Here is a 17,733-nt window from a genome sequence, read left to right on the forward strand (position 1 = left end):
CCTCAGAAAAGTAAGCATTTAGAAATAGCACTCTTCTAATAATGCCAGTAAAAATATAACGTGCCCTACTTAACATATTCTATTAAAATGCAGTCAAATGACATTTCATTCATTCATTTTAATCATATCTGGCACCTGCTTTTGGACAAGTGAGGATCTGCTTGCAGGAAGCATAGCTATTTGCAGTCTCCTAGCCTCAGGCATAACAGGGATGTCCGCGATCACCTTTTGTGCTCCCGATCCGTTCGATCATTTGATTTGGGACAAATCTGCCGATACCGATTTGATTCCCGAATCACGATCTTTTATGCAATGCATTAAGAAGGAAAAAGGAAAAAAAGCTCATTCAGTTGTCCCTTAACCCCCGGTATACTGTGGATCGTTTTTGTCCGTAATGGAGGTCATTTTTCACTTTTCATTTTGCAATAACTTTGGTGTGTTGGTGCAAATGGCCTGACTTTTTGTAACAAGGCATTTTCTCGATCTATTTTTGACTTCCAATTAATTATCAAATCGGGTCTTCTAATTCACTGTGTAACAAATCGAACTACGGCAAATTAGTCATTCGAGACAAAATGTCACTGCAAAGATCTTGATAAAAACATTAATATAAATAGGTTTTTTTCACAACTTTTTGGGTTCATCTTTAAAGCAACTTCCGCGCCTAATAAAAATAATACCAAAAATGTAATACAATTTTCAGGATTTAACACTTTTAAAATGCCATTTTGAAAACATGAAACCGCTGTTTTTTTCAAATGATGAAACAGAGAAAATGAGTTATATTTCACCAAAAAATACATAAATCTGAGTGACTGGCTCTTTTTTTTTTATAACAGTCTTGGGATATGTCAAAGAGATAGCAGCAAATTGATTTTTTTTGCATTATTAGTGTTTTTGCACAGAATCAGATTGCACAAAAAAGTTAGATGTTAGTCATTCGGTGAAAAAAATTCCACTTCAAAAACTGCTCCAAAATGACATACAGATTAAATATTTTTTAAAACTTTTGCGGTTATCTTTCATCAACCTTCAGTCTCTGATCAAAAATACGAATGTTAAATTATGTTTCAGATTAACCCTTGAACTGCAGTTTGAAACATGAATTGTGCCGTTTTGCTATGAAAACATGCATAAAAAGGCAGTATTTTTCCATATAATGCAATGTAGGGGGGTCGGCTTTTCTTTTTTTTTTATCACACCACTTGATACGTAAGAGATTAGCAACAACATTTAGTTTGGTGGATAATTAGCTTTTGCACAGAATCCAGATTAAACAAAAAACTCACACATTAGCACACTCGTGTCCCATCCACATCCCATATAACCACATCCTTGATCTCTCCGCCATACCGTATAAAATCATGCATTTTGTAATGTCAGGGTTTTATATTGACGGAAAATAGTTCAATTGTCCCTTATTTATTCATATCACCAGATGTGACATTTTACCATTGAACATACATGCTTGGTTTTCTTTGCCTGTTGGTATAATGGGTCCGACAGACATTGGAATACATGTATGCACTCATATGATGTAGGTGTGTTGGTATGGATGGTGCAGCCAGCTTGACCTCGGATGTTTTTGAATGGTTTGGAAACTTCAAGTCCTTTGATAATGTCCTCTTTAAGCAAACAGACATACACAATCGATACATACACTCCTTGAAGTAAATAACAAACACCTGGCCTGCAAAGCCAAAAGCTCAAAATGTATAGTTGGCTGGATGCAGTAAGATGAAGAGGAGCTTCTCTGTGGGCAAGAGGTCTCATGCAGCCCCGTAACTTCAGCTGCAGGACTCATCGCTCTGAAACAGAAACACCCTAGAAGGAGAATCTGGTGTGGATTCTGAACTGTGCTTGAAAGCAGTCCTCAGCACAAAGATAAAACACTTTTTTGCCAACATGAGAAGGAGAATCTGATGTGGAGTTTTTGCAGTGGAGCCTGAATCCTTCTTCGTCCGACCTTCCCCTGAAGTGGAGAGGAACACAGAGGATCCCATCCGTAGCTGCGCTACATGCCCATACACATCCTATCCGGAGGATCGTGTCCCATCATGGGTGGACATCAAAAACATTTTCAAATCTGGTTCCCTCTCACGAGGAAACGCTGCGCTACATTCCTGCTGCCAGAGGTTTGGTTCAGGGCCCACGCGTTATGCCCATTTGAGTGGCATAAATAAGATTCATGACGTGGATCCTTCCTTTGATTTATTCTTACCCCTGAGATCATCAGCAGTATTGTCCAGATTCTCCTTCTCAGGGTGTTTCTGTTCAGAGGATGATCCCAGCAAGCTGAAGTTACGGCTGCATGAGCTCTTGCCCCACAGAGAAGCTCCTCTTCATCTTACATGCTTGTTTTGCGTTTATCACAGGAATGAAATGACCAGCAGCCAAACACCATATTTGAAGCTTTGGCTTTGCAGCAGGTGTTTTTATTTACTTCAAGGAGTGTATGTATGATTGTGTATGTCTGTTTGCTAAAGACGACATTATCAAAAGGACTTTGAAGTTCCAAACATTCAAAACATTGAGGTCAAGCGGGTTCAAGATCATACATCTGTTTACCTCTAAGACACATGAGACATGCACAAATGAAAAACAAACGCAAATGAGCACACTTATCTGTCCTCATTCTCACACACCAATCACTTCAATCACACACAAGGATAAGGAGGCTATATTTCGGAGTGTGTATGAGTTTGGGAATGAGGGAGTGAAGAGAAAAAGAATAGAAAGATATGAGGCGAAAACTGCGACGTTTGCTGAAACAAATCTTACTGTATATTGTTTCTCCACTGTACATCCAGACACACACACACACACAACACATTTTCAGTCTGATACCACTCTCCAACATCCATACCAACACAACCTACAATCATATTAGTTTTTCATACATGTATACCAATCGCTGTCAGGACCCATTATACAACTAGCAAAGAAACCAAGTGACAGCATGTAATTCATGGAAAATGTCACATCTGGAGATATAGAATAAAAATGACAAAATTGAACTATTTTCCTCCAAAATATAAAAACCCACATGTGACAAAATGCATATTTTATAACCCGTATGGCGGAGAGATCAAAAGATGTTGGTTATAATGGGAGTGGATGGGACACGAGTGGCTATGTGTGAGTTTTTAGTTTAATCTGATTCTGTGCAAAAGCTAATAATCCCCAAAATAAATGTTGTTGCTAATCTTGACTATATCAAGACTGTGATAAAATAAAAAAAAGCCTACCCCCAACATTCAAATTATATGAAAATAACTGCCTTTTTTGCATGTTTTTCATAGAAAACGCAAATTCATGTTTCAACTGGCAGTTTCAAGGGTAAAATCCTGAACATAATTTAACATTTGGTATTTTTGATCAGGACTGGAAGTTGATGGAAAAATTGTAACCCCAAAAGTTTTAAAAAATATTTCTGTTGGTCATGTTTTGTCCCGAATGACTAATATGTAACCTTGTTTGTGGCAATCGATTTTGTACAAAAAACGAATAATGCAAAAAAATCCATTTTGTTGCTAATCTTTGACATATCCAAGACGGTATAAAAAAAAAAAGACAGTCACACATATATTTTTTTGAAAATAACTAATTTTCTCTGTTTTCGTCATGAAAAACCCCAAGTTTCATGTAATTCAAAATGGCATTTAAAGGGTTAAAGTCCTGAAAATGAATACATTTTTGTTATGTTTCTATTAGGGTGAAGTTCTGCTTTAAGATTGAACCCAAAAAAGTTGTGAAAAACCTTTTAAATAATGTTTTTATCAAGTCCTTTTGGCAGTGGAGCATTTTTGTCTCAGAATGACTAATTTGCGTAGACCAATCGAAATATAATACGGAGGTTAAGGTTATTTGTATTTAAATGACAGTCACCGCAACTACCATATCTATCCAACATTGGGATATAGCTTTATTTTTTTTCGCCTTCAATTTTATATACTTTCCAACTCTTGAAATTTTCTTCTGTCCCGATCCGAGTCACCAGCTGAACTAGCCTCTTCGTTAGCTTATGCTAGCTATTAGACACTGCCCCTGCCCACTCTGTTGACCAGATTTGAGAGAAATAGGCACACCAGGTCTATGAAACAAGCCAAAAGAAGCAAACAACCATACATGATGTTGTGTAATTCTAAACCAAAACTAAGGCCTCAGGATGACTTTAAGACGTGAACATGGTCATTTTTGTTTTGTAACAATAAAATAATAAAAATATTTTATTAAAAAAAATAATAATTCCCAATCCCCTATCTTTTCCTCCCGATTCCGATCTTTTGAAAATCACGTGATCGGCTCCGATCCCCGATCACGTGATCGGATCATCTCTAGGCCTAACTGATCCCTAATCATAGGTTGTGAGATGGCTGGCCTTTCAGTAGTAAGTCACCATCTTCACAGCCTCAGAAAACAAAGAAGGAGCAGAATTCCATCTGTTATCAATGTACTGTAACTCATACCATAGCAAGAGCACTGCTCCTAGTACTAGACTCCTGGTACTAGGATGGGTTAAATGCAGAGAACAAATGTCACTGTGTGTGCTCTGCATGTGTGACCATTAAAGAGGGTTTCATCCCTCCCAATTCTATTCTAAGAGAAGAAGGAACCCATGATTACTTCATGTCAGCCTGACGTTTCTCTCGTTTGTTTTGGGGGAGGGTAAATGACAGTACTTGTTGAGCATGCTGACGTTTGCTTCTCATTGTAAAAATTGTAATAAGACAAATATCCGAGTCAATATCCCAAAGAAACTTGCTTAGGAATACAAGAAGCAGTTTTTTTATATACCGTAATGACTGGTCTGCTGCAGTGCATCTATTAATTATTTTCAAATAAATATATATAAAGAACTGTGACCACACAGTAAGGTCAGAACAAACACATGAATGCACTGTGACTGACCCCAATAACATTGAAATAGTTCCCATGTCATGTCATCATTAGTCTGGATTGAATGACCCCATTTCAGGATCCAAGCACTAATCATACGCAACATGTTCTGAGACAAGAACATGGCAGTCTAGGACTTCTGTGCAAAGATAAATCAGTAACTTTACATATTCATCAGTAAAATCTCCATGTTGTCAACAGAGCCAGATGAGCTGAGTTTACAAGTCATTTGCAGGCAGCAAATTACACAGTGTCAAACTAAGAAAATGAAAATGTGTATAGTGTGCTCCAAGCTTAGTGATTTGGGATAACATTGTGGTGCATCTATTTAAACACCAACCTGCACATTTCTGAAAACCATTGATTATATCAGTCTATTCAAATTAATATACAAAGGCAGGGAATGCCAGTTTATATATATATATATACACAGTATAAAAAGGAAACATTTTAATTTTCAAATGAAATGTGCCAAATAAAAGAAAAAGCATGTACCTGCTGCCTTGACATGTTTGTATTTTTGCATGCTTTCATCTCGCAAACATAGAAGTATAAAACCAACAGACCACAACATGATCAATCAAACAACTTGAAATCACTAGTTTTATAAATCTTTCAGAGCACCAAGATTGCAGTCAGATATCAGCCTTTCCAGAGGTGCCATGCATGCAGCAAAGCAGTGTCAGGAGGAGGCTGTTTCTTTGAGTTTGATGTGGCTCTACTTAGGTGTCCATGAGACAAACAACAAACCATTCATCATGCTATTGCTCCTCTGGGCTGCTTGTCAAATCAAATCAAAGGCATCTCCATCAGCATGACAAAAAGACTGAGTCATCTCGGAATTATTTCTTATGAAAAACTCTGTAGCCTTGGGCTGCAATCACTTCACTGTCCTTTTGGAAGAGCAATGAAGGACTAGTTCACTTACTCAATAAGCTATGCACAATGAAGATACAGCCAAGGATGAATAGCAGTAGCCTACATAAAGTTAGAGCAAAACAAAAAAGACAAACTGAAACTAGATGTGTGCATGTCTAGAAAATGAGCAGAGAAAGAGTGGTTTAGCAATTGTCAGCAAGTTTTCCAAAGTGAGAAGTGAACATATTCACCAATATTCATAATTGATAGGTATGCGGAATTGGAAAACCGGCAACAACCAATTCCAGGCCTCAACTGGTTTAATATTTCGATGCTAAAATATAATTACTTGGGGTTAAACCACACTAACTCCTGACTACACTTCCACTAACACACATTTGAAACAGTGGCCTGAGAACTATTAAGAGAGAATTCCCAGAAAGGGAAGTCCTAGCTTTGATTTTGAATACTTTAAGCTCCAGATCACAAAACCTGTCGAAACCTTTCCGTTGAGTTCATCAACTTCACAAAGACAGGAATCCACTTTAGCAAAGCAGACTTGTGTATCACTTTTATCACTTTGGAGTTAAGTAATTACTAAGACAAATAAGGCAAAAATGGAAATTAAAAAGGAAGATTATCTATCACAGGGAGGAGAGATTACACGGTTATTTAGCAAAGGAAATGAAAAATTGCCCTCAGCTTGACAGAAGAACAACAATTTAAGTTGACAACATAATAGATTCCAGACAATAGGGTAATTATAGAAGATCAAGACATGTGTGCTTTAAAGGACAATAGCCACGTCTTTTTGACACAATGCTATTTTGGAGTATTGGTAAATTAATCATGATGATGAATTATTTTTCTGGGAACTGCTGTTTCTACCAGCATGAAATAATTGAGCTCTACTGATAATGAATACTGAATAAAAAATGAATGTCCTGAAGTCAAACCTAGTTTACATTTAAAATCAGGGTTGAAAAATATCTTGGAATAAGATATTTTCCTTCGATGTCGATGTTTATTTATATAGCCCAATATCACAAATGTTACATTTGTCTCAGTGGACTTCACAGTTTGTACAGAATATCAGTATGACAATACGACACCCTCTGTCCTTAGACCCTCACATCATACAAGGAAAAACTTCCAGAGAAAACCCTCCTTCCCTTACTCTAGTTTGTGAGTCTCAACACACATAATAAAAAACACATTAGGCCTCTGATGTATCATTGATGATCATTGATATGGTCAGATCACTAGTTAGTATTTTAGTGTACTGCAAGTATACTTGTATATTGGAGATTAGGACCAAATTACCATGATGACACAGAAACTGAATTAGTAAAGGCTCTTTAAAATTTAGTCCATCCTTCAAGCTCATCTAATGAAATCAAATTGTAGGTTGAACAGCGTTTGATAAAAGCTTAGTGCAGCTACAGACTATACACAACCATGCTTATTTACTTTATCCATTGAAAGAAAAGACTTTGTGTGTTCATGTGCTGGAGGGTTCAATGACCCAGAGTGAATTAGTAGGATCAAAAGCCAATGACAGACAAAGCCGCAGGACCATTTTGATATTGTATATGCTTTTTCAACTCTTACATTGCACAATCAAGTCATTATAATCCTTCCAAAAAAAGAATAGAACCCCACATTATCCTACCTAGTGTGTGGTAGTAGCACTGTACTTCTTCTCAAGCTCTGTTTTTCCAAACATTTAATCCACTTAAGTATTTTCTTAGCAAGGCACTCAATTCATAAAAAGGGCTATACTGTTTATGAAGCCGCCCACATCCACATTTTTCAGGCTTTTCATGATTAGACGATATAATGTATTATGCATAAACTAGCTGATGATTGGGAATATACACAGAATCATTATGCTTTCTTGTGAGCCCCTCACAGTCAAAGACAATTCATTTTGACTTACATAAAACTGTTCATGGGGTTAAAAACCACAATAGATTTAAAGGTGGGGTAGGTAAATTTCAGAAACCGGCTCGAGTGCACTAAAATTTGAAAGTACACAGCCAAAAAGAATCCGCCCCTTCCTTCAGACTTCCTCACAGAGCACCTCCTCAGCGAGAACAGGCCGCAGTAACGTTACATATCAGGCAAAGCTAAACACATCTAGGTTAGCAATACTACACAGCCAAAGCAACTCCGATATTGCTGTCGTATACGCCGATCCAGAGCATCCCAAACATGCTCAATGGGTGACATATGTTTGTGAACAATATTTGAGAGAAATGGTTATTTTGTGTATATAGAAAATGTTTTAGATCTTTGAGTTCATCTCATGAAAAATGGGAGCAAAAACAAAAGTGTTGCATTTTATGTTTTTTGTTCAGTGTATATTAATATGATAAATACACGCAATGCACGCCCAATGACGGCACGCCCAATGAGGGCACGAGATACATTTGTGCGTGCACGAGATGGAAGGCTGACAGACAGGGCGGCAATCCAATCCGTTTAGCCGGGGTTGTAGTTTTTACAGTATTACGGGTTCCACAGATGACATTTTTTTATGGATTTATTGTCAAAGCACTTCAGATATTCATTGCTATCGGGATTCCATGGAATATAACAAAAAGTGTATCTCGAGCCGGTTTCTGAAACTTACCTACCCCACCTTTAAGAGGACTCAAGAGACAAATGTAACATAAACATGGAAAGACTCACTTTTTGACCTTTTCTACAGAGGAGAAGGTTGTCATGCAGACAAAAATTATATTATGAAAAAGAAGATAAAAGTCAAAACAGAAAAGAGAAAATGTGTTGTCCAAGTGGCTAAATAGACCTGCAGCAACAGTGTGTGAAGTAGCCTTAGAAGTGAAACAGTCTCTGTAACAAAGGCTTAGCTAATACAGAAAGTGTTTTGTTGTTCAAATGTTGTTTACAGTGTAAAACACATTAAGAGCTATTATCCTCGAACTAAGACTCAGAGTAGCATTAGCTTTTTAGCTCATTAACAGGCAGCTAGTTTACTGCTAAAACGTTAGCATTTAGGTTAGCTAGCTATGGAAGAAAGTCAACACTTAGCAAAGAGTCAGATAGCCTGCAGATAAAACGGTATCTGTATCTAAGAAAAGTAAATGATAGACTTACATTTATCTGCTAGCCATTAACACAAAAATAAAAACAAATATATTCCTTTTTGCAGCAAGAAACATGATATGTCGAGGCAGGAAACTCACAGATGTAGATATTTGTCTAAATGAGTGGGCTGCATCCCATTTAGGTGTATCCTACTCCTTATGGGCATGGTCCCTTGAAAGAGCTAAATGGTATGGGCCCATCGTTAAAGTTATTAGTTCCACCTGTGCCATTCTTGCCATGAAAGAAAAAGATAATTTAAAAATAATTTAATTGTAATGTCTAATTTTAAAAAGGAAAACAAAATATATGTGGAGTACTAAGCTTTTCGAATGAATTTTTTATTATATTTGTCCTCATTAAATCACTTAATGTTCCCCATTCACAATGTCTCTTACAAAACGGCAATATTTAATATAGGCCCTTTATACCTACACACAAGTACTATGAACTGTGCTTATATCTGACCAGCTAACGGAAGATCCAATAATTATTAGCGATTTATTAACATACGTTCACATTTCTTAATGTGTCACTTTTATTTGTACAGACACAGCCATTAACAATAATTTAAGGTGTAATAATAGAGTATAGCAGCAACAAATAAATAAATTGTGCTAAAAACCACATAGCTACTCATCATAACACATCATAACAGGAAAGGGTCTTTGCAGAACATCTCCCCATTCATGCATGATGGGGAAAAAAAGCCTACATAAAAAGGCATTTATCAGGTGATTCCTCTGAAAGACAATCTTTTAAAGGTCTTAGCTTAATCTTTGACAAGCACCCTATGCTTGTGCTTCAGTATTGAGTTCGCTTTGACTGCAATCTTCGTGGCCACCGAAATAAGCTGTTGACAAAACAGCGGATCACACCCAAGAGAGCCTGGCGTGGCCTGCATGTCGAAACACCGCAAACCACATAGTTGGCCTTTGCTACAACTTGCTCACAGTTGGATATAGCTGGAGGCAGGAATTGTCATTTCACTGAGGTGGGATGAGAAAAACAAGATGAGCAACCCAAGGCTCTTCAGAAGGCTACTGTACTCAAAACAACAAAACTCTGATGAAGTCTTACACAAAATACACAAATTACTGAATTAAATAAATCCACATATTGTCCTTGTCAATTACCCAACTATGTTATTATTCGGAAAAATACTTATCAATGGAGAAGTGAAACACATGTACAACACTCAACACCATACAGAAAAAAGTATTTGGGTTTTTAATGGAAACCCAACCACTTCCTTGACACAGTGATCAATCAGGCATGTCATATGAACCATCAAACTATTGTCCTACAGCTCTTAAAACAAGGGTAAGTTGGAGTTTGTTTTTTCTTCAAACAGGCAAACTGCTGTGAGGGCAGAAATATTCTTGGCTGTTGAGTTAGATGTTGATGAAGAGTGTTATTTATTTTCTGGCAGAGAATAATTAAAGCCAAACTGACCAGTTACCCTAACTGACCCTATACAAAAATATTCTTATTTTCCCATAACATTTAAGTTTGCCAGACAACAAAGCTGTGTTTCCTTGGCTGCCTTCTCCTATTGAAGTTGAAGTAAACCGATTGGATTAATTCTGCCTCCAGAGCAGCTCTGCCTGTGAGAAAAGATTGTATAATTCTAACTTTAATCTATAAAAGCTTCTCCGATTCACAAAGCAAAGTTTGGGAAGCTTGTCCTGAGAAAAAGTGGAGTTACAGCAGCCTACTGTATACCATAATTGAATGGGCAAGTAATTTGTGTGTGTATTTTAAGAGCAGAAACAGGGCGGCCCCATGTTAAGACGTGCAAAGTGTAGACAGTGGAAGCTGTCAGGACAGCTTTTAAGAACGTGTTCGGGTGGTTGAAAGTGCTTTTCCATCTTAGAAGCATTAGCAAGCATAATGTTGGCCCTTTCTGCTTGAAATACATTTATTTTAACAGCTTGTCACCTTGCTCATACTTTCCATTTGACTATATCTACAAAAACAATATAGGTTATGTAGTCCATCTTCCAAATAAATCCAATGGTAACAGAAGCTAAACAATGTGTAAATGATTCTTTATGAAGGTATATTGCCAATCTAAACATATCAGAATGTAGAGAGGGTGGGTCGACAGTACTGAGAGAAGTGTATTTATATTTTCTCAGCTCTCCATTAACAATCCTGCAGCAACTTGCCCGACAAAATATTTAAAAAACAAAATTATCTTTTCGAATGCAGCAATGCAATAGAAATATGGCCAAAGAAACAACGCCTCTGATGAGCAGCTTCTCTAAAACCATAAACTGCAGGAGGGTTTCGTGTAACAAAAGATTACCACTCTTTCTGCCATGTTCTACTGTGTCTCATTGGCTGTGGTGAAACTAATTCCTCCCAAATGTGACCCATCAGCTACCAGCCAGGTCACCATTTTACATGAAAGGAGCTTAATGCTAACCTTTCCCAAAGCAAACCCATTATCTTCTGATGACTAATTTGTGATAACAAACAGAAGCGTTAGAGCTAAGACTGCGACCATGTGGCACAATGTGTGAGTGTGCGTGCGTGTGTGCGTGCGTGCGTGCGTGCGTGCGTGCGTGTGTGCGTGCGTGTGCGTGTCTGCCTTCAGATCAGAAGTTTGGGGGTTGAAATCATGTTGGGCTCAATATAAACAGACCTTTCTTTTGTCAATGATAAGTAGGCAGCTGCAACAATCATTGGCAGTGGCACACCAACAGTTATTGAATACACATATTAAAAAGCAAGGGCATTTTGGAACCTCTCAATACCATCTCTAAGTCTAACATTCCTGAATCTATAAAGACAAGCCTTACACCACAAAAGCAGGGCTAAATCATGTGACATCAAGTGCAGTAAGTTGCTGCCATTGTTTTGCTTCTAACGGTTCAGGCTAATGATTAGCCGGATTATCTTAACCAGTGGGTTAAGATAACAAAAAGGAACATTCACAAGGCTGTGGCTGGGATAGAAGAAACACAAACTAGATGCTATCTGAACCTTGTGTTTGATATGTCAGCATGGTCAAACCAACAAGAACTATGTCTGAAGGGAGCCACGTTATCTCATATGAAAGAAAAAACAATCAATCATATGCCTAAATAGCCTAAATACACACTAATTAACCAATAACTTATTGCCCAATGGTGTATTATCCCTGCTTAATATGTAGACGGTTTGACAACAAGAGGAATTTCTATTATTTAGCTCCAAGGGCCGTGGATAAACACAGCATACCAAAAAATCAACTACAAAAACCACATCAGCAGTGACAACAGAAACTGACCCTGAATGACCCAACACTGCTATATGTTGCTGGGAAACTGATCACGCAATGGCTTGGCATGGCTATGACATATTCAGACTTTGGCAGTTACCATAATGGCATGTGGCCGGCTTGCAATGCTGTGTTTAGCCAGCAAAGACACACACTGGCTCAATGCTTTCAGTTCAGCATCCAGAGTATAGCGGATGTTTTGATCTCTGCAGTCACAAGTCCTTGTATGCAAACATACCATATATCAGCACCTGTGTGTACACACCTGAGATGAAAGCTAGCCAGCAGGGAAGCCCTAAAGTCATCTGTTTGAGAAAGATAAGAACCTCAGTGTGGTGTCATTGTCCTTGGGGCTGTCCATGTGAGTAGGAAAGCTCGCCAGACGGTCGTTCAGCCAGACAGGTTGTACAATGTCATATTTGGTTACAAGTCCTTTGCAGAGAAAACCCACAGATATCAGACACTTGATATCTTGCTCTGTCGGGCCTGCACTGCTGCCAGAACTACTTCTTGCTTATTTAGAGGTCAAGTGGCTTACTTTAACAGTCAAGAATATCTCAATATCTGGCATTTTAACACATCCCCTTTACTATATGTTTATGATCATTGTGCTTCACTGTCCAACAGCCCTTCTCTTTTTATCCAACATGAATGAAAATATTGTCATCCAAAAACCAGTCAGTCCACTTCCACCTCATAGTCTCTGTATATTTGCTTCGTCGAGCATTAAAATAACAAAAAGATACACGTCAGTGTTCGGCTACTTATAGACTGCGCTGCATATTTTTCTCGAATGTTGAACTATACTTATTTTGAATTAGAACTTCAAGATCTCTTTTAGACCAGTATTTAACTACCAGTCTGTTCCTCTATTTACTGTCACCACTGTACTACAATAAACAGGCTGTTAGCAGCCTCTATGTGAAATTACAGGCTATTTGCATTGTGTAATCTCTATCATGCGAACAGTACAGTACATGTTGCTGCAGATTTTTGACATTGCATAAAGCACATACATTTGGATTTTGAACATGCTAGTTTTAAAGAACATGCTAAAAGTTGAGGGAACCACTGTCTTTGATCTCAGTAGACAAACTGAAGGGGGTACCGTGCAGGCCAGGAGTACTAAATACATTTTTTCCGGCTGCTTGGGCAAACTTCAACTCGTGATATTGGAGCAGTGGGTGTGAGATGTTTAAGTCATAGACTGGCTGGCAACAATTCCCCTGGAAGGAGTTAGCACGAAACAAGGACACTGCCCAGTCGGCTGGAAGAAGAAAGGAAGAAAGAAAGAAAGATGAATATACAAGAGGCGAAAAAAACCAAAGGATAGGAAACTGAAGGAAAGCCAGTGGAGATCACAACTAGAGAGGTTATTGAGTCCACATTATTCTTTCTCCACTTTGTTCCCGGCTGTGGTAGAGATGAGCTCTTAAAAAATCTCTGCTGCTTGACCACAGATGAACCGAGCTATTCCTACTCAGTTAACGTCAATCACAATACATCCCATCATCCAACAGAAGATATACAGCTCCGCCTTGTACTCTCCACTCACATGATAATACCCCAATTACCTTCAACTACTGTAATAATCCTGCTCATATACAGCAGCTCCTCTCCATTACATAAGCACTGAGCCACTGAGTGTAGTGAGCTAATGAGCAGTGACAACCCTTTCATTGCCACTTCCCTCTTTCTCTTTGTGTTGTGGTTCAGCGCAGCAAAGATGGCTGTCACCTGAGCATAGATGAAGATTCAAAACTATAGTTTTAGTGCAGGCAGAGGAGAGAAGTGGTGTTTTATTTGGAAGCAATTCACTATTTTGGACAGTTAAAATTGTCTACATGGCAACATTATTCCTTTTGTGAAAATGCCCAGACAAAAACAAATGTATGCTGGAGGGTGTCCTATTTTTCACTCAATCAACAACACTTTGGTGCTTGTGTCCCACGCAAATGCTGAGTTGTATAATGTTGCCCTGCAGCAGAAGAGCATATATCCTGAGTTCTCAAACATTGCTAAAGGGTCTGACTTTCCAACACTGTGTTTGTTTCTCATCAGCAGAACTAAAAGTAACTCAACAGCCAATTTGCTTTGATCTGACAAGGAGCCTTGGGAAACGGGTCAGCAACAGACAGCCTGCTAGGTGTCAAGTCAGTGTGTTCATGTTGTCGTTCCAAGAAGCCGTACGAAAACATTTACTGATTAGTTATTGGTCAACACCCCTCAGCTAATAAATCAATTCCTGGTGTGTATGATGCTGCCATCTGGTTCTCATAAGGGCTCAAAACATTTGACAGTAAGACTCTCTATGGCACCCATGACTATAATGCATGATTAACTAGGGCTGTGCGATTATGGCAAAAATCATAATCACGATTATTTGGGTCAATAATTGATATCACGATTATTTTGACGATTATTCATTGAACTTTAAAACAAATAATATTTTACCAATAAACAAGATCTACAAATATGTTGGAGCGCACTTCCAAAACCATACTATATTAATATGATAAATAAAAATAAATTCGACCAAAATAAATTAAATCAAATATGTTGCAGTGCACTGTCACAACCTACAAAATTAATAGAATCAAACCATTTTTTGTTCATTTTCTTAGAGTATAAAAATAAATGCCTTTAAAATAGGATGCAAGCATCACTAGCTTCTTAACCTGAATTGATAATAGACTATAATCAATTTAAACAGAACATATCTTAATGTTTGCATTCTTATACCATTTTGTACAATAATTATAATGAATAAGTTCAAACAAACTAAAAGGAGTTACATTGATATCATAATACTCCCGGATCATATCTCATCATTTTGTAACTAACTTCAGAAGACTAAATTACTACAACAATCCGAATAATACTCCGTGTGTCTGTCCGCTCAACGACCACTGTAGTTCCTTCTCTGTACCACTCTTCCGATCACGAACTGGATTTCAGTGACATACACGGCTCGTCGCCTTTATAACCCGTTATCTCGACGCCAAGTTTCCTGTTCATCCATTAATAAACTAAATGGATACTTATGTTACTAACAGTTTGTAGGTTGACCCTAAGGTACCCCCCCCCCCCCCCCCCCATCTTGTGCCCAACACTATTATACAAGAATTTTTATATGAACTGCGTTCTCCTGTGTCAATACTCCGTAATATGTAGGTCAATGTTGATCTCATACTGACCTAATAATGTCTTCGAAATTCGGTCTGCTAAATGTCGTTTGCTCTTACTAGCTTTCATACTCCTTAGTATTCCCGACACGTTAGTTTAGCATAAATTAGACAGGCTATACTGCTAATAGCAACCGCTGCTCAATGAACATATGTATAGGGCGGATAAGCCTTGGTTTGTATATCATTCGCTAATTAACCTCCGACCCACGCGCAAGCGCGCGGATGCCGTATCTTCGGCGTGAGGCCGGTAGCGTTATCGGTGCACACCCTCACTGGACACCAAACCTCACAGAGTCGCGCTCGCTTCTAAAGTCTTGTTTTCGTCGGTTGGCGTATCCATCTTCTTGTCTCAGCGTCCTCTAAGTCGAGCTAGTTTCGCGCTCTACACAGGATGATTTTGTTGTTATACGATAAATACTGTACTTGCGAGGACACGGATACATATATATACCGGTTGATAATACTTGTCTCGTAGTGTCGAAACACTAACCGGCCACCTTCCGTTGCACCCTGCTAATGATAAGCGACTGCACAGGCACAGTTTGTCCTCATCTCGTCAGGCGTGTGTGGGTTCTGGCGTTAATACCGTCTTCATTTTTTCCGCGGGTTTATGATATTAGCTAACGAGGTTTCATATGGACTCGCAACCCTTCCTACTAATAATAAAAACATAGGATAAAGAGGGATTAAGTTATAGACCTAGGCCTCCGTACCTGCCTCCGGTCATGTGCTCATGCGCTGTGAGCTAGGCTAGTGCTGACTATGTTTAAAGTGAGAGTAGACGTTACGCTCAACACGAGTAGATAGCTTTCTTCACCTTAAATCCGTGCGACACAGATAAAGTATATTGTACACGCGTGTATTCTAAGACTGAAGCTCTGCCTTAATGGGAGGGGAGTTTCACGGGGATTGTGAGGAGTTTTTCTGCATGGCTCACCTGGACTTTCCTGTCGATTTTACGTGTTGTCCGAGTGTAACAGGGTTGGTGTCCCAGGAGTTTGTTGTTCTCGTTCCTGTCATGGCTACCCCTTCTCGGTGAACCAGAGAATTGCATTCCAAGTTTACCCCGAAACGAATCACCACGATTAGTGGTTTCGGCTTAAGGTGACTACCGGGTCACGCGACTGTGTCCAGAACTTCAGAGTATATGAGGAGCGCTATTGGTGCCGACGACGCGAGACGCTCGGGGCAGCCAAGTTAATGGGCCCTTCATGTAACGAGACTACTCTCCTTGTACACACGCGCGGGTCTTGTCGTGGCGGAACGACGTAACGTCTTCGACACCGACGTCCAGTCACGTGCTAAGAAGCGCTTCGTCTACTTAATAGTTGTCGCTTGACGCGCTCTGCAACACGTTTCTTCGTAAGGACACTCCTCCGGGGACAGTTGAGTGTCCCGCTCTCATTTTTATTGTCATGGTAAAGTTGTCCAAAACTATATTATTTTTGAGGTTCAATCTATGGCAATAATTAGTNAGCAGCTGATCTCTCTCTTCCGTCAGATTAGACTTCACTCGCGTTTATGTCCATATCGATCAGATCCAGCTAGTTCTAGCTAATGATATGACTACCTGCTTATTAAAAGACACATAAACAATAAATGTCGCTATGCAACCGGGTGAGGCCACAAAGTATAGCGCAGCATTATGCATTTGTTTACATGCCCACCGGAACCCCAAGGCATTACCAACAGATCAACGCACACAGTGAGCTCACAGTATCATAGTGTGTGTGATGCAGTAGGGCTGTGCGATTATGGCAAAAATCATAATCACGATTATTTGTGTCAATAATTGATGACGATTATTTTGACGATTATTCATTGACCATTTATTGAACTTTAAAACGAATAATATTTTACCAATAAACAAGATCACAAATATTTTGGAGCGCACTTCCAGAACCATACTAAACATATATTAATATAATAAATAAAAAATAAATTAGACTAAATTAAATCAAATATGTTGCAGTGCACTGTCACAACCTACTGAAAACTCCTTAACATAGCCAACATTTTGGTAAAACATATTCAACATATTCCACCTGAATTTATAATAGACTATAATCAATTTAAACAGAACATATCTTAATGTTTGCATTCTTATACCATTTTGTACAATAATTTTTAGTTTTTTTGAACTTATTCATTATAATTATTGTACAAAATGGTATAAGAATGCAAACATTAAGATATGTTCTGTTTAAATTGATTATAGTCTATTATAAATTCAGGTGGAATATGTTGAATATGTNCAAAGTCCATCTGTCTCATCGGCAATGCGAGTGTGGCTTTATCGAAGAAGGGTAATTTAGGAGCGGCATTTCAAAACAGTGCGAGACGGAATTCCCTCCTAATTCTGCCCTACGCTCCCAAAAGGGGAGCAACCTGAAAGGACAGCTAAATGCACAG

The 17,733-nt window shown here is 38.6% G+C and overlaps 1 protein-coding gene across 1 annotated transcript in view; it reads left to right on the top strand.

Annotated features, from left to right (window-relative positions):
* Positions 1–17,733, top strand: part of LOC104950992 (WW domain-containing adapter protein with coiled-coil-like) — a 38,230-nt gene that overhangs the window by 8,347 nt on the left and 12,150 nt on the right. The window lies entirely within an intron of this gene.

The sequence above is a fragment of the Notothenia coriiceps genome, unplaced genomic scaffold (genome assembly GCF_000735185.1).
Source record: "Notothenia coriiceps isolate Sejong01 unplaced genomic scaffold, NC01 NC01_scaffold00000339, whole genome shotgun sequence".
NCBI lineage: Eukaryota > Metazoa > Chordata > Actinopteri > Perciformes > Nototheniidae > Notothenia > Notothenia coriiceps.